The following is a 27209-nucleotide window of genomic DNA, read 5'->3' as shown; positions in this document are numbered from 1 at the left end:
CTCCCTTCTTATTCAGCTTCGAGGAGGATTAGCATTTTTGCAAGGCCCCAATCATGCAAGAAAGGGTTAAAAGTTTTCAGTCTCTGTCTGTCCTGGGACGAGATGATACTCCCACACGTGCTGCTGCTGCGGCCGGGCAGTCTTCCTCCCCCTTCTCGCTGGCTGCTCTCCTGGGAAGGGGGGAGGGGGGGGGGGGGGCTGGCTGCCCGATGTCTCTTGGGGCTCCCCCACCCTTCCATCCTCGAAGCCCCCTCAACCCCCACCTCTGTCCAGGCCCCAGGCCTTACCGCATGGCTGGCCCCTCCCCCGCCCAGCAGCAGCGGGCCGGGCGGGGGAGAGAGATCTGAACTCCTCGCCCGACGATGTCCAAAAGAGGAAGTGCCAGGGCAGTGCCCTGCTTTTAACCCCTGTGTATTCTCGGAGGTGTGTCCAAACCCCACTGGCCACACCGGACGCCAGTCTCAAACCCAAAACCTTCATTCGTTTGACCACAGCTTCCCAGAATTCCCACTCCTTCCTGGTCAAACCATGACACTTATTCAAATTCTAAATGCAGAAGAGTATTCAAAACCTTACTGACAAAATTACAAGGGAGTTTTATTTTGAAAATTTCCCTTTACAAGAAAAACAGAAGGACAGGTTTACTATCATTTTCCTAAATCTATGATGACATTTTTGGAAACTTCTAGGTGATTTGGGCTTTAAAGTCCTCTTCTCTAAGAAGAATTTTGCAATTCCAAAAAGGCACTTTACAGAGCATATGTTCCAAGAGTTGCATCTGTACTGCAAGATAACTGCTCTCTGTGGAACTGAGAATCTCAGCAATGAGAATCTTTGATCACCAAGCCCAGGGTGCTAGTGGATGATCTGTGTGGACCCCTGCCGTGTTTCCATCAAAGAAAAACAGCCTGCAGGAAGGTTAGTGACAAAGAAGGTTTCATCCTCAAATTACTGTCATGAGGAAGGCATATCATAACAGAATAAGGAGTGAATGCAGATGGCATTTCATTTGCCAGAAATTTTTTTTCATCAGGCTCACTGGGACAGTCAATATATTGAAGTTAAGCCTGTCACTCAGTTTTTGAGGATTTGAACCTAAAAGATAATGGAAGAGGAACCGTAGTGCAGTTCTGAAGTTAGAATGGTCTCCTCCCAAACTACCCTTATTCTGGAGGGTGCCTCCTGGTTTAGGGGACGCTGATCCAGCTGGTCTCCTCTCCTGTTCAAGATAGAGGAGTTTCCTCATTATCAATACCCAAGTGCAACTGCTTGGGTGCTTCCTGGATAGTCTGTGGCCTTGACAACTGCATGCAGTTCCAGTTCTCCCATGAGCTCTTCCAGCACTTACACAATCATCTCAGTAAATGCTGGAATGATGCCACCTCACTACAGAATCACAGAACCAATGAGGTTGGAGAAGACCTCTGGAATCATGGAGTCCTGCCCGTCACTGAACACCACCCTGTCAAGTAGGCCATGGCACTGAGAGCCATGTTCAGGCTTCCCTTAGCAGCTCCAGGGGTGGTGATTCTACCACCACCCTGGGAAGCTCCTTCTAATGTCTAATCACCATTTCTGTGAAGAAATTCTTCAAATATCCAACATAGCCTCCCCTGGATGGTGGTGTCCCAGTTCTAGCTCCCTAGAGGCCGACTGCCACCTGGCTACAACCTCCTCTCCTTTCATGTGGTTGTAAAGAACAATAGGGTCTCTTTCCAGCCTCCTTCTCTCCAGGCTAAACACCCCCAGCTTTTTCAGGCACTGCACATCAAACTTGTGCTCCAGACCCTTCACCAGCTCCACTGCCCTTCTTTGGACTTGCTCCAGCATCTCATGGTCTTTCTTACAGTTAGGGGCCAAAAACTGGGCATAGTAGTCAAGGTGTGGTGTCAGCAGTGCCCTGTACAGGGGGACAATCACTGCCCTGGTCCTACTGAGCACATTATTGCTGACACAGGCCAGGTGACATTGGCCTTCTTGGCCAATTGGCACGTGCTGGCTCATGTTCTGCTACTGTCCACCAGCACCTCAAGGTCTTTTTCCACCAGGCAGGTTTCTAGCCACTCTATCCTCAGTCTGTAGTGCTGCATGGGGTCATCGTGTCCCAAATGCAGGAGCCAGCACCTGGCCTGGTTGAACTTCCAACAGTTCAACAAACCTGGCCCCAGTAGGGAGCCCTAGAGGCACCTCTGTCTGCCAGCTGGATGTAGCACCACTCATCACCACCCTCTGGACCTGGCCATCTGCCACTTTATGACCCAGAGATGAGCATGCCCACCTAAGCCATGAACAGCCAGTTGTAGTTTACAGCATAACAAGCTCCTAGAAAACATAGTCATGCTGACCTTTCCAACTCTGCTGTGGAAGGGAATCAGCAGAAAGAGAGAACAAGAATGAATAAAAAAAGGACATTTTGTCACTTCTATTTATTGTTTCCACCTCTTCAGCAGAACTGCACAGTTCAAAACACTGGGCTGTCAGTGCAGGACATGTGTTGATTTTAATAATTAAGCACTGCTGGATTGCTGACACTATTAGTCAGGGGTCAATAGACATTTTCATTACAGTTGCCATTTTCTAAGACTTCATAAATGTCATTTTGATTCACGCTGGGTTGAGACTTAGAGTGTAGGTTATCAACTTCCTGGCACTTTTGCCTCACCATAATAATCTATTTTAAAGTTTTCAAACCACAGCAATTAATTTTTTTTTTCAGTCTGTTTCCTGTAGCACTCTGTAAGCTGTGGGAACTGAAAAAGCAGCAATTTTGAAACCTCATTTCTTCACACACTCTAACAAACAACACTGAAGCCTTTGGAGATGGAGTAGCAGAGAACAGTATAAATCAGTGGAGGACTGCTGGAGCTGTGGAGACAGGGTTCTTAAGGTCTTGTGACAGAAGTCTGAGATATGGATAACTTTTATATGAATGTAGTACCACCCTCTAAGACACCGGTGCTGGGAAAGGAAATGTAGAGCTCATTTAGAGCTCATCAAGTAGATGGAGAACATCTGATAGCTGAGCCAATACAAGGCATGAGGTTGTTGGAAAACCCTCACTGCTGCCTCATTATTCCCTCTTCCCCTGTCCTGCCATACAGCAAATTATGCTATTTACTGAGCTCTGTTTCACTGTCAGGTAATGGATGTTCTATGTGCATCTATGCTATAAGAAATTATACATTAACAGTTTCTCAGCTAGACCTCCCTGCACACTAATCCCAAATTTAACACAGTTTTCCCTCAGGAAAGATGCTAAGTGTATTTGTTGTGACAGGAAAAGGATGCAGTCCTTGCCACTATATATGGATGTCCTTGCAACACATAATAGTTCTATTTTGACAACCCAGATGAATTTGTCTGTTTGGACTTCAGCTACTTGTTTTGCTTTGTGATATTTAAAAAACCTGCAGCAATTTGCTTTTTATAGTGACTTTTTACTTTTTTTTGCCTTTCTTATCCAGCTATGCGTTGGGAGGGCAGAACATCTCAGGAACAGTAGAAAGCCCTACCATATAGGCTCAAGTCTTAGGAAAAGATAATGTGGGCTGTAACACAGTGCTCAGGTCATGGACACACCTCTGCTCACCCAGAAGTGGCACTTGAAGTGGAGGGCCAGGTCAGAGAAAGTGTAGTGTGTGTTCTTGCTTTTCCAGCCCTTATCAATCAAAAGTGCCAAACAACTTCAGCAGAGCAAGCTTCAAAGAAACTTGCTGTTTTGTTTTAGGTGTTACATGAGCTAAATAGCGAATAAATAAGAAGTAAATCTCTTGCTATTCTCTCTATCAAGTCCAATGAACAGTATTTGAAATGGATCCCACTATTCCATATTTCTCCTATTTATTAGTAATTTTTATAATATGATTAAAAGGATAGTAGGGTAAGATGAGGAGCTTTGGTTCAGTGGCTATTGGGGATCTCTTGATGGTCTTAAATTGTGTTAGGCTGAAACACATAACTCCCAGAGAAAAATGTATGCTTTTGCTCACCTGAAGAATTTCAATTAGGTGGAAAATCATTTTCACCCATTCCCAAAAAGAAGCTTCAGTGTTCAGACTAGAGCCTAAATTCTGAGATGAACTGGTAAAATACTTTTCATGTCTATTAATTGCTTAAAAAACACTACCCTGAGCAAAGAGTTGATAGACACCATAAAATTAAATGAATTTATTTCAAATGCATGGCCTGAAAGCATAAGTACTGGAGAAATTCTACAGTTTGTTGAATTTTGAATTTTGAAAATGTATTGAATTTGCATGACACACACACAAAAATATTTTTAATGTTGTCATTTACCTTAGTTACTGCTCTTCAAGTTTAGTTGTATACTGCTATTATCAAGCAAGGGAACATCAAAATTAGGTGAATTTAAATATGAACATAAATATTTCTTTATTGTATGTGAACCAGTAAATAACCTATGAATTTCATTCTCTGAGTTTCAGATTTAAACAAAATTTCATCAAAGCAGTAAAGATGTACAATTTCTTGTATATAGGAAATAAAACACAAAGTCAGAATATTCAAATCTAAAATTAATTTTTTATGTTTTAAATATGCAATAAACCGAGCTATAAGAATTCAATTTTGGTCATATTTCTTAGTACTCTCTTTGTGGTATTGAAAAAAAACGCAAAATAAAGAAAAATTTTCATAGTTCTCATTTGATTTAAACTGTTTTGGTTTACCTTGAAAAGATCAGAAGTAAATATATTTTTATATTTTATATATTTAATATCTGTATAATACTTAATATATTATCTTTTTATATATACAAATGCATATACATACATAGACACAGACACACACATACATATATATGCAAACTACAGCTTCCAAATACCTATTTATCTTTGGTTGTAAGTGTTACTGTTTTGCAGATTTCTCTATAGAGGCTTTGAAACCGCTCTGAAAAATCATGTTTGATGAGAAAAAAACATCCATCTACAGTTATTACAACCACAAAGGAGCTATAGGTGAGAAGCAGTTCATAACTATATTACCCACTCCATAATTGTAAGTGTGGCAATTAACTGAAAGCCAGAGTCAGCATTCCAGTTCATGACTCACAGCAAAGCTACCTGTAAAATTTTACAGAAATTCATTGAAAAAGCTCATATCAATTGTTAGGGGGAAAAATCTAATAAAAAAATTGATATCCAGAATTTTCTGTGTAATTACCCTGATGACATAAAAATATACATAGGTTTATCAGAAGAACAAATGAAAAAAGAGCCAAACACAAAACCCCACACCAAAAGAGTACCCATGTTGACTATGAAAGAAAATTTGAAATCTTGAAAAAGTTAATTAAAAATTCAAGACATAACATTCAGCCAAGTATTTAAAACAAAATGTCTTCTTTCATTTTTTAAGTCTTAAATGGTTTTACATTTTTCAGCTGCATGTTCAATTATATTTCAAAAGGGTAGTAAATTTCAACCAAAGATTGAAGTCTTGTTTTATCTCATCTCTTTGCTTTCTTGGGCACACCAACAAGCTCCAATTGCCCTGATCAGCTGTGACCATCATGATCTGTAATGAGCTTTTTCAAGAGTGTCTCCTCACCAAAACTTTATCTGCGGGTGCTGGATGTCAGCTCTGACCCATGTGTGACCATGGGTCAGGCTGCTGTAAAGGACTGTGAGACGGCTCCTCCTGGTCTCCACTTTGGAGAGTGGGAGGAGAGAGCCCAAATTGGGCCTGAGTGCAAGCTCAGGACCTGCACCTTGCTGTAGGGAAGGGTTGTAAGGACTCGCCTTGCACCAGCCTCCCACTGACCTTGACCCTGTTTTTACATCTTTCTTGTCCTTGGTCCTGAACTGCCATGGACGCATAGAATGGTTTGGGCTGTAAAGGACATTAAAGATCCTGTTGTTCCAACCCTCTGCCATTGGCAGGGACACATTCCATTAGATCAGCTTGTTCAGGGCTCCATCCAGCTTGGTCCTGAACACTTCCAGAGATATAGTAGAAACAGGCAATCCCCCAGCCAGGGAATAACGTGCTCTGACTCCATGATTCAGGAGGCTGAAAAAATACTTTATTAAGCTATACTATATTACACTAATTCTATACTAAAGCATACTAAAGTGATACTAAAGAAAAACCCGTGACTGTCTGGAAACAGCCAGGACATAACTTTGAGTCAATAGGTCAAGGAATCCAAACAACCTTCACTGGTGTTCAATAAACAATTCACTTTGGGTAAACAATCTCCATAACACATTCCACATATGCCAAACAACAGGAGCAGTGAATAGAGATAAGAATTGTTTTCTCTCTTCTCTGAGCTTCTCACTGCCTTCCCCAGGAAGAATCCTGGGAAAGAGTTGTGCCTGCTCCTCTCTGTGAACAGCGCTGGGGCCACATAGAGATAGGCCATCCATGGCTTCTTGGAGCAGCCTGTTCCAGTACCTCACCGGCCTCGCAGTAAAGAATTCCTTTCTAGCAGCAAACTAAACTCTATTCTTTAAGTCATCACCTGTATTGTTGGTGCCTGGTTATCCCTATCCTGCTGGATGGCCCTGGTTTACATCACTGGACCTTCTCTGCTGAGGCATGGTGTGACTGCATCCATGCCTATGAGGATCCTGACTGGCCCCCATCTGTGACTCTCCGTTCCTGGCTCCCACAGCCCCATGGGATCATCTTGTGTTTGCAATGTCCTGGCAATAATGAGTGAAAGTGGATCATGCCAGCAATATTGAAATGTGGAGGTATGAAAAAAAGAAACAGGAAATTCTCATGATGGACACTTCTATCTCCTATCAGATAACATCTTCTCATTAAAAAAGATACTGGAGGAGAAAAAAAATTCCTAAATCCCAAACTCTGTGTTGCTTTGCATTTGCCCTACTTGACTGTTTACATGTGGTACCTGAGAGGAATTGTGAGAAGAACTTGATTGACGTTTCTAAAACACAAAGTTGTGAATCCTGTGCTGAAGGCCTTCCCATAAAAAAGTTTAAGTAATTTAGTCATCGTGCATGTTAAACATTCTCCAAAAAGACCATGAATTTAGCATATTCTCTTTAATTGCTTTCTGTCTCATGTTTTAATTATTCTAAATCAAGCATGAATATCTGAATTAGATTAAGTTCCGTCATTAAGAAATATTTTGATGGTCTGCACATTTTAGAGTGCGACATTTGGTTAAACTAAATGTAAACTTTACAATTTAACTTTCTATGAGGAATTACATTAGACCAGTGTTACAGTTTGAGCATTGAGGTATCATCTATTTCATCTTGTTCCATTCAATAAACTTTTTTTCTGGATACTGGCACTGATTAACTATATGTAATTACAAGTGATAATGGGACTATAGAGGTAGGTAAACAGTAACATGAGATTTGCTTAATGATCAGTTCTTTTTTCCCCCTTAATTTCAAGGTAGTAAACAATGGTAGCAGCAGGTTCATTAAGGGAATCAGTACTTTTATGGACAGTTAAATACTAATTGTAAAGGTTGCTGCATTCAAGTGAATTGTATCTCCTTTTTTTTCCTTCTTTTTTAATTAGAAGAAAAGCTAAGGATGTCAAGAGGAATCACATCCTTCAGACAGGAACATCAATTTTAGAGGAACCACAAAGTTTTATATAACCAGAAGTTTAAGACCCAGAATACTTGCCTTACTGGCACTGTTTACGTGCAAAAAACCCAAAACAACAAAACCAAACAAAAAAACCCCAAAAAACTTCATTTTCTTTTATGGTTTTGCTTTGTTTTTCAGTTGCAGTTTCTAGCTGTGGACTTCCTCTTTATTTTTTGGATGTAAAGTGTCATTTTAATTGTGTGTCTGTAAGACAAAGAAAGAAACAAGGCTTCTGATTTTTCATGGAGAAACTGTATATTCATAAAGGAAAAAATAAGTGTCTGCTGTGGGTGAATTACTGCTTGTCACTATCCTCACCCCTCTTCTAAATCTCAAAATTAAGAAAAAAAACCCTTTTTCACTTTCTTGTTTGAATTTTTTACTCATTATCTCTAACTTTCTATCCATACAAATAAGTTTATGGCAAAGAACTTGAGAAATAATAGTGCTGAGCAGAAAAGAGCAAGTGAATTACATAAACAATATTTTTTGGTTACTAAAGGTGAATACAAATTATAATTTCAACCCCATCACACATTCCACTATTTCTTCATTTTGTCACAGGAATAAATGGCAAATATATTCAGATTTTCTCAAAAGGGAAAATTTTTCAATTCATCCTTTCAATTGCTAAAATTCATCTGATTAGGAAAAAAGTGTCAAAAGTTCTGACAGGGGCTAAAGTCCATCAAAAGTTTGATCCTTCTTTTCCAAACACCAAAATATTTTTTCTTCAGTGTGCTTACTCCAATACAAATATAACGTGGTACAGGCAATAAAATAACTACCTAGTAACAAAGTCAGAACAAAGCACTGCATGTACAGTTCTTTGCCTAAGGAGACCATGACAGAGAATGGATAAGACACGACTAAAATTACTCAGTGTGTTTAATGCATTTCTGGAATCTGCTCTCACGTGATATCAGTGGGGGTACTGTAAGAAACTATAAAGTAAAGCAGTTTTGCTTTTTATTCTTGCACCAAATTGGACCATGATGTTTGTTTTTTATTTGTTACATAGATTTCCCTGTGGCTATGTCCATATAAGCAAATGGCATGATGCAGAAAGAAGAGACCAGTACATCAAATAAGTTGGTACTCAGGATCTCATACCCACATTGCATGTGGCTGGAGAGTTTTACTGAATTTCAACAGGCCCCACACATCCAAATGTCTCCAGCACACATTTTGTTAAGAGCACTGGCAGTGCACATCTCTGCACACCTGGCCTCTGGAAGGAATCTACCTTGTGCGCACTGCAATGTTCTCTGACCCAGACCAATGTGTGGGTACAGCAGGGAGAGTAACTTCACAACTTCTGTTCAGTTCTCCAGCAAAATGTCACTTTAAACACAGCATGTGTCAGGTGAAGCTGCCTTCAGGTTGTTAACTGGAGTACATGTCCTCATGATCTCACCTTTAGCAATGCACCACAAGCCTAAGAGTTGTGCACAACAGCATTTTGGGAGGGGAGGCCCACAGTGAGTCATGGGTGACACATCCCAATCTGGAGAGCACAGCTAGATAACACAGTAGCTGTCTGATCACATGGGAACCACTAAGCTTCAGCAAATTGTAATGTTTCAGATGGCATCTATAATGAAATGCTTTATTTCTTTATGGGAAATTAAAGACCTCAAAAATTAACATTTTTCTTCTTTCTTTTTCCTAAAAGTTTTAGGAGAACTAGTAAGCACAAGTTCTAAAATTGTTGCCTTTAAATTAGCTATTAATATTTTTGAAAACATCTTGGATCTTGGTAGCACTAAGATAAGCAGGATGGTAGAGGAACAACAGATGTTTCTCTTACATCAGGAACTAACATTTTTAGTGGCCAAAGTGTACTATGATTAATGCTATTGTGATAAAATGCACAAAATTGAAATCCAGAAATCTGCTCAGCTATTAAATAGACCTGCAGTACTTAAAGAGGTGCTAGTTTCAACTAGAAAGTTTTCCATGCTTGTATTTACTGTACTAAGTTATGGTCATGAGCCATATGGAACTATTAGAAAGCAAATCAAGCTTACAGAGATGGTGGAGGGTCTAGAGTAGAAGCCGTATGAGGAGCAGCTCAGGTTTCTTGGACTTTTCAGCCTGGAGAAGAGTGGATTGTGGGGAGATCCCATCACACTCTGCAGCTGCCTCATGAGGGGAAGCAGAGGAGCAGACACTGATCCCTTCTCTGTGTGACCAGTGACAGGACCTCAGCAAATGTCAGAAAACTGTGTCCAGACATTAGGAACGCTGGAAGACACTCCCCAGGGAAGTGGCCATAGCTCCAGGCCTGACAGAGCTCAAGAAGTGTTTGCAAAATGTTCTGTAGTACACAGTGCCATTCTTGGGGCTGTCCTGTGCAGGACCAGGAGTTGGACTTGGATGATCCTTGTGGATCCCTTCCATTTCTAGATATTTAATGGTATGATTATTTCTTAAAACATAAAGAAAGAAGAATTACACTAATAGTACTAAGTGTACAGCTACCAAATGATTAGGGCAGTCACCTGTGAAATGGGAGACTCAAAATATATGCCCAGCTATCTCAGAAGGGTTTCCACTGCCCATATGTTCCCAGAAGGACAGTTTAACCTAGCAAATAGCCATCCCACGTAAAGTCTGTGAAAGTCACAGCAAAGAATGAAGCACAGAGAAGAAACCACACATCCAAAATATAAGGAAAAGGTAGTGTTTTGCTTAGTGATACAAAGACATTCAGCTGGAAAAGTGGGAATCAGGATTGCTTGTGCTATATGAAACAAGTGCTGGAAAAATTTCACAAGAAATAAGTATAAATAGCAAAAGATTCCTACTCAATTCTTTGAAAAAATAGTCAGAAAATGAAAATTAAGACCCAGATTCAGAGTGGACAGAGTTGCTGTTGCCATGAGTAGCATATCTCATATGAGAGACAGGGACTGGATTTCATTTACATCCTTATGTGTCCTGGTAACTAAACCACTCTCCCAATGGAGACAAAAGACTGCTGGACAGAGATTCACTTGACCACATATAGTCACCTATAATCTTCCCAAAAGAGATTGTAGTGGGATGAAACTGATCTAATCTTGGCTATAGATGGACACTAGATCAGATAAAGGTATCATCTCAAATAAGATGAGAGAAGTTACTTTGGTAACTAGGTATTGCCAGGAAATTGTGATGGCAGTAGGGGCCTAAATCTGGCACTTTAAAATGTCATTTGGGTACTTAGAAAAGATACTCTACTACATTAGGCACCTCAGTCTTTTATTATATAAAGGTCTTATTGATGATACAGGCAAGAGATAAATCCAATTTCTTGTTACAATTTTTTTCCTTGGTTAGCAATAACGCAGCCTACAAGGGACACTTGTAGACTTAGAGGCACAACAGAGGAAATAAAACATAGTTTAAGTGCAGAGACATTTTAAAATGTTAAGTGATACAGTGCTGTGAGTTGCACAATTATTAGAATTTAGCCACTTAATAAGTAGCAGTTCTGATTATGTGCATCAGCTACCTCTGTGTATTGCAAATCTGGAAATAGATTAGAAATGACAATTTATTTTAAAGATGTTTCTATTTAAGTTAATGGTATGGAAAAAATCTAAAAAATTTGTTCCATCAAAAGAATCATCTTTGCTTAATAGATACAAGAATGCTTTGGAAAAGGTTTTGAAAATACCCCTTACAGTCTTAGATATATTTATGCCTGTAGCAGCTGATTCATAAGTAGAAAACAGAATATTGTAAAGTTTTATTCACCCTACACTTTCAAATTTACTAAATAGAGATAAACTGAATGGGAATGCTAAAATTTTTTTTCTGATTAATTTTATGGTAATTCCAAGTGTTTCAGTTTTAAATTAATTGTTTGAATACTAAATTATGCAGCTTTATGATCCAGGAGATAAGCAGAGCTCTAAAGATGCCTCTGAGACTTGGAAGAGACAGCATTAGAAGCTCATTATTACCGGCACATTTAACATGGTTAAAGTAGGGGAAAATAGCCATTAAGTTAATGTAATAGTTAAACTGCATTAATTTGAAAAACTGCCCAGTGAAATGCTTACAGTGATGGTGTTGGGATTTTGTTTGGCTTTTTGGTTGGTTTGTATTTTTTTTTATTCTGTAGCATCTTCAAATATTAAAGAGTCAAAACCATTTGAAGAGTAGTTATTTCCAAGCAACTTAACATAATGTTTATACTTGAAGAAATATTCAGTTTATCACTCAAATATCTGTCAGAGTATCAACATTTTCTAAAGAGACAAGAGCAGATGTTAATATGCATAGAAGATGAATGAATTCAGGACTATTGGGTGATAACAAACAAACAACATAAGCTCTAACTCTCCTTTCCATTAGTCCCTTCATCCTCTGGGTCCTTTCTTCCAAACTTTGAAAAGTAATGGAACTTAATGAGAGTAAAAGTACCTGTCTCCTAATTGCTTAGGATTCCAAAGTACACATTACAAACGAGACCAAAAAGGTAAAACCTAAGTCCTAGAAAAGTTCACATTGAAGAAACCTAACAATTGATATAATAGGATTAGATTTAATACACTTTATGTCTCCTAAAATGAAGTAATCAACCCTACAAAAGTAAAATGCAGAGTAATCCCCGAGACATGTATATGGTTTACCGCTTGCTTCAGAGTGGTTACAGAGTGTGGTGCTATGTCTAATGTCGCCTCAATTTTTTTTTTCATATTAATTATACAAAATGCAATTTTTTTTATTGTTGTTGCAGTTTTACCATTTTATTGTTATCTTGGCACATTTTTTGGTCTCAATAATTTCTTTGGTAACACAACTCACTGTTCAACCACTTTGGAAAAAAAAAAAAAAAGAGTTATTCCCTAGGTTTTCACTTCAAATTATTTCTTGTGTTTTAGATTTGAGACAATGATCTACTGAGGTTCTACTGCTTGAACTTCGTAAGGATCATTGTAGATCCCAAGGGTTCTGGCCACAGGTGGTGACATTAGGTAGAAGTGAGGCAATACCTTTGAGGCCATCAAGCTGAGGAATGCAATGTGGAGTACAACTGTCTTAAGAGACAGCATGCAGAAAGAGTAGCATTCACAGAATTTCACTGTCAGGGCATGTCCTTAAATGGGAGCATTAACTGGGTAACAAAGTTTGGACCTACTTCCCATACAACTGATGTATCACACCTGACTTCACATCTGATAAAATCTGGACAGTTGATATCACTCTGTTTTGGTGGACAGGAGGTGTAGGGCAGATGGGCTGGGACCGAGCAAACAAGAACTGAAATAAGACACTTGGGCATTTCAAGAAGTCATCATCACTGATACTACCTCAAAGGACAACTTCCCAAATCTCCTACCAAAGGAAGGAGTAAACAGATCTGGGCCAGGTGAAAAAAACAAAGTTGGGGAAATTTGGCACCTGCTTTGTACCCCATCTTACATTGTGTGTGCTGCTTCTGCCCAAGTGATTCTCAAGAGGCTTTTGGTGGCACAAGAGGACAAGAAAAGATGAAGGATTGCTCTCTGTTCTTAATCTCAGACATGGAATTGGCCTAAATTGTAGGCCAGAACTGTGCTTGTGGGAACAGAAAGCTGATCTAGAAGAGAGCAGCAGAGCCAATATCACTCATTATGTCACTGCTGGAAGTCTCCAGGCAGCCCACACATTCCTAATTTACTCATTGTAACTAGGAAGAATGTGACTGTTAACAAGATCTCCTACTTTGTGGCTCCACACCATGGTGTTTGAGGAAGGAGAAATTCAGTCAAAGTACTCTTCATTCTTCTTTAGTCGCCTTTCCTTCCCATTAGCCCTGACTACAGGATTACAGAGCTCATTGTTCCACAGAGCTATATGTTCCACCATAGGCAATGGTGGAAGGCTCAAGAGCTGCAAATATTACATTTTTTGCAAAAATTGTTAGAAGTCTGGTCTGTATGGGGATTGAGTATCTACCTGAGGAAGATGTTGCATGCCTGTGCTGTCCATGTTATTAACCAGGCTTTGGCAGCACTGGAAATGGGTGCCAAAACCCAGTTACCTCAAATTTGATGTGGAGAGGAAGAAGTAAAAGATGGAGAAAGACATCAGGAATATTTTACACCTCTACTTTTTAAAGCAAAATAAGCCTTAGACTTCCTGAATCCCAGATTGATTATGTTATGATTTAGCTCCAAACCCACACCAGGCAAAATAAACTCAATGGGAATTTTTTCTAAAGCCAGTGTAGTTACCTCAACTATAACTTGTCAGAGATCACAAGTGAGTAGAAAATAAAGTGAAATTAAGAGCTCAATAACTTTAGATTCCATTTGAAGAATAACTTTTCTACTACTAAATCAACTGGAAATCAATTGAGGCAAGAGCATCCTGTAATTTACTACTCCCAATATCTGCACTGTAAATTGTCTTTTTTCTTGTCTTGGCTACCTTAAACTCCACTGAATTTTCCTGACTTACTAAGGCTTTCTTAAAAAAAAAATTAGAGAAGAAACAAATAAGAAAAGTTTTAAATTATTTTGTATCTTCCACTGATACTTCCATATGATCAAATATTTGCTTAACATTTTTTATATGAGTTATGATTCCTTGCTTCCTTTTAAGAAATGTCCAGGCTACACCAAAAGCACTTTAGGTGAAGATATATCTTTGGAATAGGTTTTTTGAGACCAATTTTCCAAAATGAAGGAAGTGTTACTTACCATTACATGTCAGTGAAGTCAATGTATGAGCAAGTGAAAATATCCTCTTCCTCCCACTGCATTTCTTCCTCTCTCCTGAATTTCCTACACTGATTATACAAGTATGACCTTAATTGACATGAAATTAAAAAGAAAGCAGAATAAGAAAGAGATTTTGTTGGCAAAATCTCTCTGTAACCTCCAAAAGAAATTTTAAATAGCTGAGTCTCTAAGAGTCTTTACAATGAAATCTGATCAAAGCTTATGCCCTTCAAACAGGACCAGAGCACTATTCGTGTGTAAAATGTGTGCTCCAAAACCATTATAGTTACACACAGCATAAGAGTTTCATGTGTACATACAAGTAGCAAATGGGTGTGCCTTGAAAGAACTTGTTTGTTCAGTCCAGCCTTGAGTATTTGGATGCAAAGAGGGCCCAAACAGGCATCTTCTTTGATGTTTAATTCCCTTTAGACACAGATACATAAGAGATGCCTTTTGGTATTTTGTGCCACTATAATAATACTGTGTAGACCTACTGCAACTGCAAACTCTTCTGGCATATTCCACTGGTAATGACTTGTATTTGAATTAGCTTGCCTGTTTTTTCTCTGACATTTTTTATTCCCTATTCTGTCCATTGTCTTGAATATTGCTTGAAGAATGCCTACTATGCAACTTACCGTAGAGCAAAATAACTGCAAAACCAGGCATTAGAACCATTATGATCACCAGGCCTCCCATGAGTTTATTCCATAAGCAACCTTCCATTTAATACAAAAATATAGCTTCGATTTCTGTAACAACCTCAAGGGATCTTAGACTGGAATTTTGGGTTGTGAAATTCAGATTATTGGACTCCATACATCTTTGTTGCATACTTCCATACTGCTTCCATACTAATTTATTCTCCACAGACTGTAGAGTAACCACGAGTTGCATGTGGTTGCGTTGCTCCATGCTCCCAGCTTCACAAGAGTAAAAAGTCACCAAGATTTCCCTATTTTCTTTTGTTTGCTCTACAAGAGTCCATTTTGTTAACTTCCTCTTTGCCCAAAGTGATGGCCTAACCAGTCTCTTTATCAATGGCTAGCAAAGTGAAATTATGTGAAAGCACATTCCATATTTTCAAATCTCACAGCACACGTAGATCAGCTTGCAAGGTGATGTTACACAGATCAGATGACACACTATCAAAGAAGACAGCTGATCTTTTGAAGGAAGCTCATAAGTAAAAATTGCAATTAAGGATGAGAATTAAAAATCCATTACATAATTTAAACATACTGATGATTGCTTCTTGTCTTGCAAAAGGTTATAGTCTTCTCTCTTCCATTAATGCAATTTTTATTAGCAGAGAATATAAGGCTCCCAAAGAGTCGGACAGAGCAAAATGATTGTGGATCTTTTTAAACTTAAGTACCTGCAAAATTCCATTAACTGATGTAAATTTGACACTCAATTAGCCTCTCTGATGTTATAAGTGCTTTTAATATTGGGGAGAAAAACATCTCTGCCACTAATTTTGAATTGAAAATAAGCTTAATTTAGTTGATTCTAAACTTTTTTGGCAAGAATAGAAAGTTTCTTATGATGAACAATAGGGACTCTGAGAGCAGCTACCATGAGTCAGACTGGGACTATATGACATTTTCTTATGCATGCTTAACACACTCTAGTTATAAAAAAAAAAGAGTTTTCATTTCATATAATTTTTCAAATTTCAACAACTTCTCATGAAAAATTTTACTCTAGGTGTACATCAATGGCTCATTATTTCCTTATCCCTGAAAGTCAGTTAAGTAGTTCAATATATGGCTTTACAATGTTAAAAATGCATTTGAGAGCATAGAATTAGTGAGCATTTCATGTTCCCACAGAACATCTTTCATTGACTTCACTTACAGCTGTATGTACTCTGCACCTGTGCAAACCAGACTCCAGAGTGTGCCCAGAAAATTGAGGAAAACATGCAATTCAACCACCTGTGAAAAATTTAACAGCTTTATCCCCAAGTAAAAGAAAAAAAATACATAGCATTTTCTTTGCTTTCTTGTTGAAGTGTCACTATTAACGTGAATGAGAAGTGAGAGATGGGCATGTGTATACTCCTAATTACTTGAGTGTTATTCTGGGGTGAGCTATGGGTTCTGTGGCTGGAACAAGAAATGGATTAATTCTGCATTTACACTGACTTTGAAGGTGACTTATTTCCTATGTGATACACCTAAATTTCCACCATAACTATGTTGGAAGAGCACTGCACCGGGATACAGCAGATATGTTTATACTATGTTACATGAAATGATGAGCTTTTACAGCTGAAGGTTTGATGCAGAAAAGACAAATCAGTCTGCCACCACTAAACCCCACTGCCAAAAGGGGTTCTACTTGCCGTAAGTGCTTTTTTCTGAGACTTTATAGGCATCGCTGCTGGGAATCTGACTCATTATGAACAAAAAAAGTTGTGCCAACAGAACTTTATAACAGAGACAAAGCTTTTGAAAGACTTGGTCTCACTCATGCAGTCATTTAAATGAGCCTTGTTTTCTTCAAGGCTGCAAGCTTTTTCTTTTGTGATATGCAATTTCAAGGGATCAATGAAGTGTTTGCTTTATGAAGAGAGGCACCTCCTTTCTTTCTGATATTTCAGTTTAAACTATTTCATCCCCTGCTGTGATTACTCCTTATAAGGCAGCAGAACAAAAAATATTTTTACTTGTCTTGTAAACGACTTTCAGTTCTCATCACTATTTTGTCACAAGAATACATTCATTTGGTATAGTTTTCCACTTTTCTTAAATTTATTATTATGACCCAGAGAGTAACAAGGACGCATGATTACCTATTGAAATTGCAAGACATTGATGAAAATGCACATAATTTTCATAGAACTCCCAATTATGTATTTTCAAAACAGTAGCCCTCAACTTCTGTTTCTAGGGGATTTTTTTTGCCAAGACACCCAGTGCTACAATACTTCACCAACTGTACCATAGAGGCCTGTACCATATACAGGCAAAACACTTCATTGCCTCACAGAAAGATATTTTCTGTTTGTTCATAAAGCAGGCTTTGTTCCTTGGTGGAAAATGCATTGCTAATGTGCCAGTTCAACAGGATAATTCATATATTCTAGCTCAGTGGGACAGTATGATATGTCACTCTTTTGTTTCCATTTTGGTTTTTTTACAGAACTTAGTTAAACTTGGCCAATACCCACAGGAAGTAATCTGTGATGACCCCAGAGACACTGAAACTCTTTAGAGCAAAGCTTTTTTTAGTTGATTCTTAAGTTAAAATATTCAAACTTGCCAAATCCAGTTGCCCCACAGTGGCAGACCTGCTGTCCTGGTGTGCCCCCATGTGCAGCCACAGCAAGGCTGAGCACGTAGATGCACACACATGGGCACCCTTGCATGGACACACATGCATGTGCACACAGCTGGCCACACAGGACAGCATGGAGAGAAAAATCTGCACTCGGGCAAACGCCAACAGCACCAGGATATAGAGTTCGTCACCCAGTAAAATAGTTAGAAATGGAGTTTGATGAGAACACAGGACAGACGGCAGTGATTAGGCACAGGGCACGGTCAGACAAGTGTCAGATAACATGCCACTGGCCCCTGTTATTCCTAACCCTCTCTTTCCATGCTTGCTCCTTTGTAGACCATGCTGATTTTTCCATTCTATGCCTTTGGTTCCTCCCCTAAACATCTCATAATGAGGTCTTGTATAACACCAAGATGCTCTTCCACAACATCTCACAATGACCCCCAAACTTGGTAGGCAGTAACCAGTTACCATCTTATTGCCAAAGTTCCATACCTTCCTGATGATATCGCTCATGCAGCTCCTCACAGCACAGCCAACAAACTCCAGCTCTCTCCTCACACAGCTAACCCACTCTTTTATGGCACTCATCCTCATTGGACACAGCTGTGGCCTGTTAAGGGCAGGCGTGTCCCTAATCTTTGGTGATTATCACAGCTGCGACTCCTCAGGGGTGAGATTACCTTCTGCACTATCTTTATTTATTCTTGCATTCTATTCCCCCACAGTAAACTCCTCACCTCACCTCCTCACTGGAACCTGTGAAGTGATCCAGAAAGCTCTCCCAGTGACTAATGGTGATGAGTGCCATCCCCGAAGCACTGATGGCTGTCCCAGATCTGACAGCCTTGGCAGGAGCCAGGGCAGGGGCTCATTTTTTCCAAGTTTGTTGTGATTCCCTCACTTCACAGTGTGACTGTCTACATCTCAGTGTTTGTGGATATGAGCTTCTAGTAATATAACCTAACACACACTGGTACATGTTTCAGAAAAAATGGATGACTTCTGGGCAGTGATCTGTTTGGAATTTCAAAGTGGCTTTAAATGGAATTTTGACAATAATGACCTGTTATAGTGCATAGTTAAGTCACCTCTTTGATGACTGAAAGTATTTCAGTAATGCTTATAAATTCCTAAAACTGAATAGGAATTTATCCTCCTCAGACAGGATATATAGCAATATCTGAATAGTTTAAGTTTACAATATACCACATTAAAATACAATTTTGTTTTGCTTGATATAGTGGTGTCTAAGCTCAGTATAAGAGAATGTATTTATGTCTCCTTTCCTTGCCCATGCCAAAAGGGCACAAAACCTTGGGGGGAAGAAGACCAGACGTTTGAAGGCATTAAACATTTTACCCCTCCCAGTTTGATTTGTCATGAAGTAGGATTCAACATACTTAAATCTGTAATAGATTCCTCTGCAAGTGTTTGTGTGTGTACATATATAATATTATTTCTTATCATTCTATTGTCTTCCCTTACTTGAACTAAACCAAATGAGCTGTGCAAACAGCATTGCTGTGTCATTAGAGGAAGAATCTGTGTCAAGTGGGAAGAGCTTTCAGCCTGGCATTAGGACTTCAGAGGAGACCAGCAGAAGGTGCTGGTGATGCTCAGCATGTCCCAGCCACTGGATCATCAAGGCTGTTGTCTCTTTTCTCAGTGATCTTCATAATGTGTCAGGTTCAGCTTCTTTCCTCACTGTCCTGCCATGCTTGACATCTGTCAGAAAGATGAATTCCTGAGGCTGACCCCCCTGATTGATAAGCCTGGGATTGATCTTGAGGGGCAAATGCCAAATCTTTAGGGTCAATCCTTATCACCATACACAGAAGGAGAATGCAGCCTCTCTGAAATAACTCAACAACACTTAAAAAATAAAATGAAAAAACAAATTAAGAATTCTTTAACATGTACCTGACTATACTTGGAAAGAGGTACAGATAGACCAAACAAAAATGTGTCATGATCTAAAATCATCATCCTAGGATCTTCTGGTTAGTGACAGTCATGTTAAATTATCTTCTGTCATGCTTTCTCTAAGTGGAGCCCAGTCACTGACATATCCTGTCCTTGGCTTTCCCTCTCTGAAGTAAATACAGGCTGAAATGACTGTATTGATTTTACATTTTGTCTCTTAGTTAGAATTACTTCAGTAAGTGCATGCTCTCTCCCAAAGTTTTCTACAATCTGCAGTCCTAATGACTGATTTAATTAGGCAAAATGCTCATTTCTTACCTACAGAAATATAGTTTTGTTTCACAGAAATTGCTTTTTTTCATTCCATTTGAAGATGCCTTTGAAATTCTCCATTCTACCAGTGAAACTTCACACACACAGAAATGTGTTTTTGATTGTAAATCTGCCTAGTTATAGATGCAGTGCAGCATATCCTGGCAGATAAATGGGTATTTCCAGATTGCACTTTCTCATCACAGATTTAAGCACCTAAGTTTTTCAGAAAGCTGCGTGTTTATCATGCAAATCCATAAATGAGGACAAAGACTATGTCTCTTTACCAGGCCTTGTCAGAAAGTAGATATGAAGTTATAGAAAAAGAAATCATTTGGGATTTTTGAGTTAGATGACCCTTTGAGACAGCCTGCTGAGTTTTGGAGAAATGCTGGTAACAGTCTGAGTTATCCTGCAATGTAAAAACAAGTTCTGCTGCTAGAACCTATCTGTAAAAATGTTGGGCTGTTCATTGCTGGATCCTTGCTGACTTTAGGAATGTACTGCAGGCACAAGAGACTTGCAGAAAAAAATCAGGCACACAGATGAAGCCTGGTTAGACAGCTTAGTTCTTTAATCCTTGATAAGATTAGAAATTTCTCCATTACAATTTTAGAATACTGTGCATTCTTTTAAAAAGCAGGTCTGTGTGTCAGGGCCAAAGTAATTTAAAAAAAGGAATTAAAGTAAAAGTCTTTATACAAGGTCATGCATTTCAATTACGGAGAAAGATGTCCCAGAGGGAATACAGTAGTATCTACCAACAAAAAGCTTTTTGCTACCTTATTCCACAGCTGGTTTGTGATTCCACAATCCCCTGATCCTGCAGAGGATCCCTGCTGCACTGGTCAGTTCCAGAGTCAGTGTGGGTCAGTAATGGTCCCCTAAAGCAACATTCTGATGTTCCAAAGTGGGTGAGAATGATGCAAATTTGCCCCTGCAGCTGAAACAAGGAAGAAGTGTGGAAGAATAAATGTTTCAGTACTGCTTCTGCCAGGTCACTTCTGCTGTGTTTTGTTGGCACAGCCAGCAGCAAGCTTGTGCGATGGTTTCTGTTTGGTTTGAAGTGGAGATCCCTGTCTAATCAGTACCAAAATGAAAGCATCAGTTCCTTCCACACAGAATGCTGCACTACCTTCAGGGATGGCCTGGGAGAGTCAAGGATGCACTTTGTAATCATTTGCCCCTAGTCTAGCATTATGTATTATTATAGTAATATTTCAATTGCCTTGTCAAAGGAAGAAGGTGCTTTGCACACAGTTCTTACTATCTTTTTCCGTGGAGAGAAGTGTCTCCTTTTCAACTAATATCAGAAAATATGATCTATCCATCTATCAAATTTTCAGACACTACCTACATGGCAGATTAACAGATTTCGTTCAAATGCATTTTAGGGAAGATGAATAAATCCTTTTAAAAAAAGATAGTGACACCTGCCCACAGTACCATTTGGTCCAATTCCAAATCTGATGGAGCTATTTGAAGTTCTTCCTAGATTTTCTGAAGCAATATGGAGAGTTGAATTTGGCCCTATCTATAGAAAATGACTTGCTACTTTATTGTGACAATTTGGGGATAGTGCATATTGATCCTCCTACTGTAAGTGATACAGGCTCCATTTTAATTAGATTATTCTGGTAGCAGTACACCAAATATTACAGTTTCTATAATAAGTTTATGTGTAAATTATTAATTATTGCATTATTACCTTAATAAATGCTGAAGGTACAATAAATTTGTGATTAAAGGTGCATTATGAGAAGAAAATCATAGCATCTTTTAAGTTCTGTTGTTTACTGCTAAGCAATGATATTACTGTGCTATGACACACTTACAGCATTTCCAGCCATCAGCATTAAGCTACCATTTAGCCAGTTACCAGTTTATTTTGAGATCATCCTCTGTTGTTAAACAGAAAACAGAATCAATGTGCAGAATGCAGTGTTTTGGAGGTGGGAAAGCTTTGGGCTTAAGCTCCTCAAATTTCATAACAAATCTCAACTATCAGCAATGTTTCTTGGAGCTGATGTAATAGCCAAAACAATGAACAAAAGGAATGACTCTTTCACAGGTGAAGACACATATCTGATGTCAGAGGATTCTGCCCCAGGATGAAGTGTTGAGGTGATGGACAGCATTGGCTGAAGTATTCCTATTTTAACAGTAGCACTATTAAAGAAATACACAAGCTTTTGGTGCTCCACTTACCTATAGTTCCCCACTATAAGAAGAGACAACAAGACATTTTTCATGTTGTTGCTTAAGATGTTTTCATCATATACATTCCTGATTAAAGTGAAAAGTTCTATTGGAACACAATTATGAGTCTGATTACCAGTGTAACTTGAGCTGGTGTAGTTTTGGTATTCAAATTTGCATCACTATCTAAATTTTTTAGCAAACTTTCTTTTTAGAGAAGAAAAAAAAAAGAAAAAAGAGAGACCTTTTTTACCCACACAAAACCAAAGAAAGCTTTCAATTTATTCTTCATTAATATTCTATCTTACTGTATCGGCTCTGATGCTTATCTGATTCCTGGCAATTCTGTTAAGCAGTGCTAAAAGAGATTTAAACATCACATTTGCTGCTTGTGGAAAGTTCATAATTTAAGGAAAAAGAATTATTACAGTTCCACTGTTAGTTTTTATGAACAGGATATTCACATCTGACCCAACAGTGTACTGCATGGAGGCTTTTGCAAGCTCTCAGCAAGATAAAACATCCCTGTGAAGTGAGCAGTCCAACTCAGTTACCTTAGAGCTCTAAACACCAATTAACCCTGGGGTTTAGCTTGTATTTCTTCCTTCTCTGTTGTCATTTATATTGCAGTTACAAACTTAATTAGATAATCTATCTGGATGTTTCATGTTTCTATTTAAAATGACAGATTCTCGTGGATAAGGTGATAAAAAAGTCACATGTGTGGGAGCTGTAATGACAGCGATGTGGAATTTCTTTTAGCTTTGAGTGATGGTGAGAATTTATCTTCTAAGAGACAGATATAATTTTCTAGCCACAGTTTGTTTTCTGTGTTGCACATCAATGTTTGCAGCTGTCCTGTATTTCTCTTCACCATATGCCAAGTATAAGGTTCTTTTGCATCAACATGTCACTCTTGCTTAGTATCTTTAAAATTAGTTGAGAATTAACGAGCTTGATGTATATTGCCACATTTTGTCTTTTCTGCTTCTAATATTTCCCAAATGCATAAAGTAGGCAGGTTTGATGGGAGTTGGGAAGTTACTCTAGGTTGAACTGATGCTTTCATCCATATAATATCATAGAATAGAATCATATAACGCCCTGAGATGGAAGGGACCCACAAGGATCATTGAATCCAACTTTGGCTCTGCACAGGGCAGCCCAGAAATAACACCATGTGCCTGAGATTAGTGTCCAAACCCTTCCTGAACTATGAGTTAACTGTAAAATGTTACACACACACCTCAGTTACATACTGTTCACAAAAAGTATGCTGTAAGCCAGGAACAACACCATATATTTTCATTTCTTGACACCTGGTCTACAAATATGTACTTAGTCAGATTTCCTTTAGACAGAGCAGTCCTTGAACATAGGCATTTAGGCAACTATGAAATTTTAATGGTTATAATCTCCAATGCATAAATTATCTGAATATATGAAATTTCATATTGATACCAAATTAGCAAAGCAGTGCTGAATAACCTTTCTTTTTCCCCTTGCCTTCCCAACTGTCCTAAATCAAGTTTCTTTTCATAGCCCAGGATATGGGTGAGGATAATAAAAGGTCAATTGCTGCATGAGGTATAAAATTTTTTGCTTGTTACACATAAATTGCAGGTGCACATAAATATATAGAGGGAGAAATTGCCCAAATACATATATATATTTTTTGCTGACTTTAGCCAAATTTGCCTGAGTGTGAGCCTGTTACTGAGTTGCTCAATGCTCCCAGCTTCTGAAGAGTAAAAAGTCACCAAGATTTCTCTATTTTCTTACATTCTCTCATAGTCCAGACTTAGCTGAACTATCAGGATCTTCCTAACAAAATGAAAATACACCAACATATTAATTAGAGCCAAAATAATAACCTATAACTGCAGTTGGAACAATAGTCTAAGCAAGGCAACAAATGCTTATTCTGCCTTCTCTAGAGAAATGCCAGATCAAAATATAAGGAATTAAACACAACAGATGGCTTCTATGACTAAGGCCAGCTCTCTAAGCAACATGGGTTATAAATACCCTTATTAAACAAAATTACTTGCATTTTGGAGTCAAAACCAGAGACTTTGGTATATTTCTCTTCCTATGTAAGTGTCTGAAAGGTTTTATTTTTGTTCCAGAACAGAACAAAAATACAATTCTAAAGTTCTTTTGATACAAAATTTTCATCCTCCTCAGTCTAGTGCCAGATACTTCCTGAGAATATGTGCTTTTAATCTCTCTACATCAGTAGAATTAACTTTGACACATAACAATCTGTGGCTTTCAGAAATAACACCTAAAGAATAAATCTTTTACACTGGTCCAAATGTTTAGTTTAGAAGGAAGTAATTGCCTAGGCTATTTCACTAAGCAACCAAAGAGACTGAAGTGCAGAAATTTTCTCTTTACATCCTCAGAAAACAGTCAAGGTATGCAGAATGTGAAGAAACACCTCTTCTGTTCTCACTGCTGCATAAATGAAGATGCAATTGAATGGGGTAATTTTAGTAAATCCTGGAAGATTAAATGAAGGCAATCATAGAATGAGTGGTGTTCTTTTGTATATAAAACACTAAGAACAATCTGCTGTCAAAGATGTAAAGTTTTCTTATGAACATACTTCATTGTGCCCAGGAGCTGAATAGTTTATTACAAGCTTGCAGATCAGCATCTCTGTAGTCCACCAACAGCTGTATCATTGAAATACATCTATAAAAGGGATCAAATGTAAATAACGAAACAGGACTTACCCATGACCTTCCACAGCTATTGAAAAGTGTAAGGAAATATTACTTTAAGCCATAAATGTACAGTAGAGATAATGCCAAGAGAATTAAACAACCATCTGGTGTAATTATTCATGTTCTCTAAAAATAGTTTGCATGTGAATGTGGCACCATATTTCCCTATATAATTTAGAGGTTTGAATCTAAAGGAAAATTACAGAAAATCACAGGAAATAAAGACTACACTCTCTCTCTCTCTCTTTTCTTTTTTTTTTTTTTTTTAATGCAGATTAACACATTCTCTTCTAAATAACAAGGCACAGGGAAAAACGCAGGGAGTGGGGGTGACTGGAGAGAGAGGAGTGTAGTATTGGTATTTCTAAAGCAGACCTACATGTGACAACCCATCTGAATTCATAATAATTTTTCCTTTATGTGCTGGTGTTTTCATGATACTTTGTAATACAGATATTTTTGGATTGTACAGTTATCAGGTGAGGAATTGCATGAAGATTTTGGTGGCTGCTATTCTAAATATATGATGTAAAAATGGGTTTGAAGTAATACAAATGTTAATAAGAGAGATTTTTGTCAGAGAAATAAATCATTCATCTCTGAGGAGGGCAATTTGTGCATAAAAGACCATTTCTGGTCCCTGCTACAAGAACCTACTAACATTTCAATGAGAATCAGCCTCAGCAGTCTCCAAATACTGGCCAAACTTCTTTAGCAAGCCACAGACTGAACTCTGTTTGAATACTGCATTCAAACAACTCAAAACCAAATTAAATTAGTAGCACCCAGTCCAAGGACAAACTGCAGAAATTGTTCTCCCCACTCTTAATTACACATTTGTGTTCTGTTACAGCAGGAAAAAAATATCTATTTATAACACGGGCAGTGCTATGAAATTGTAAATTCTGTTGGACAACCTGAGAAAAATTCAGCAGAAGTATTTTTCAGTGAAAATATGTGACTAATGCACATCAGTAATGAATTTACAGAGAATGTGAAATTACTGCTCTTCACTAAGATAAGATGACCAGAATCACCACAAACGAGGATATAAACATGTGTGGAGAGAATGAATGGATGTTGATTGCAAAATAAATACCTGCAGTAGGTGTTGTTTGATGTGTCATTTCCCAAGACTGCATGTGTGCAGGAGATCATACACTGTGTACTCTGGGAGCCAACTTTCCTATACAAATACAGGCAACAGAGATGTTAGCTTAGCTATAACTCTCCCATATCAGATGGAGTTCGACCTCTGTGTGTAAAAAACCTCAGTAAAATATTATCTCAGAAAAAAAAAATTTGGAGTTAAAACTAACACTGGAGGCAAGAGTAGATAGGAAAATCAAAAGCAGACATTCTCTTGCTGCATTTTATTTTATGAAAGCACCACTTACTTCAGTCAGGCCTCAGGAGACACAATTGCACTTGATGTCAATTCTCAATTCTTTCTTCTAACTTTCAGTGATGGTCTAAAGTTTAGCGGTTTGGTTTCAGTACTCTCAGAATCCTATTAAATAGAGAAATAGTGAATTCCTTCCTAAATCATCTAAGTAGAAATGAAGAACAAGTAGGCAGCAAGATAGCAGAGTTAGGAGAAGGAAGAGCTTAGCTTGTGAAACTCATGTTCCTAGGAATTTGTTTAGTTGTCAGTACAGACTTTACATACTACTAGAATGAGAAGGAGAATAAAGATTGACACTAAAATGGACAGTAACAGTACTTTTATGATTTATTCTCACAAAGTCAAGCTGCTATAAATGCATCTCCACACCTGTTTAGACCAAAATAAAATTTTTCTATCACAATTGTCTCTTGGTTTCCTCAGCTTTTTTTTACTGAGGAATTAATTCAAAATAATTAAAGAAATTCCGTGATGTTTTTGTTTTCTGTCAAGTGCTCGAATAAAACCAGTGCTCAGAAGATAACCTTTCTGTGGGTTAACTCAAAGGCTACACACACATGTAAAATGAGTAAAGGTCAGGAATTCATATCTTGTCTTCACTTCTTACAACATTCTGTATTATTTTCTTATAAATATATTCATTAGCTACTAAGAGCTGCCCTTTTAACATATGCAGTATATATAGTAGAAATGTCTAGATAAAAAGTAGAAGACTACTATAGTACTCTTGTATATATTTCACTAACATTTAAAACAGCTTCTTTTGCCAACAGCATTCCTTCCTTTAGTACCAAACATTTGCTTTTAAAACATGATTGCTTCCTCAGAAAAAAATTGGTTTGAAAGCAATGTTTTTCTTACAAAGATAGGGTACTGTATCAAAAGTAATGTCAGGGCATTCTGTCTGATGAACAAATGGATTTATTATAAGAACAGGAAAATAAAACAGTAATAAAAGTAAATATCATCCTGTCCACATTCTTCTTTTCAAGGTAAAATCTCCACATACACTTACGTTAATTTTACAAAAAATAAATTGGAT

The 27209-nt window shown here is 38.1% G+C and overlaps 1 long non-coding RNA gene across 1 annotated transcript in view; it reads right to left on the bottom strand.

The window, feature by feature from the left end:
• Positions 1 to 26274, bottom strand: part of LOC141729043 (uncharacterized) — a 102987-nt gene extending 76713 nt beyond the window's left edge. The window contains exon 1 of the long non-coding RNA XR_012580288.1: positions 26160 to 26274. This is a non-coding gene — a long non-coding RNA (uncharacterized LOC141729043). The remainder of the gene's footprint in view (positions 1 to 26159) is intronic.
• Positions 26275 to 27209: the final 935 nt, after the last annotated feature.

Source organism: Zonotrichia albicollis, chromosome 5 (assembly GCF_047830755.1).
Source record: "Zonotrichia albicollis isolate bZonAlb1 chromosome 5, bZonAlb1.hap1, whole genome shotgun sequence".
Taxonomy (NCBI): domain Eukaryota; kingdom Metazoa; phylum Chordata; class Aves; order Passeriformes; family Passerellidae; genus Zonotrichia; species Zonotrichia albicollis.
Note: the sequence above shows the minus strand (reverse complement) of the source record. Positions and strands in the feature narration are given on the sequence as shown.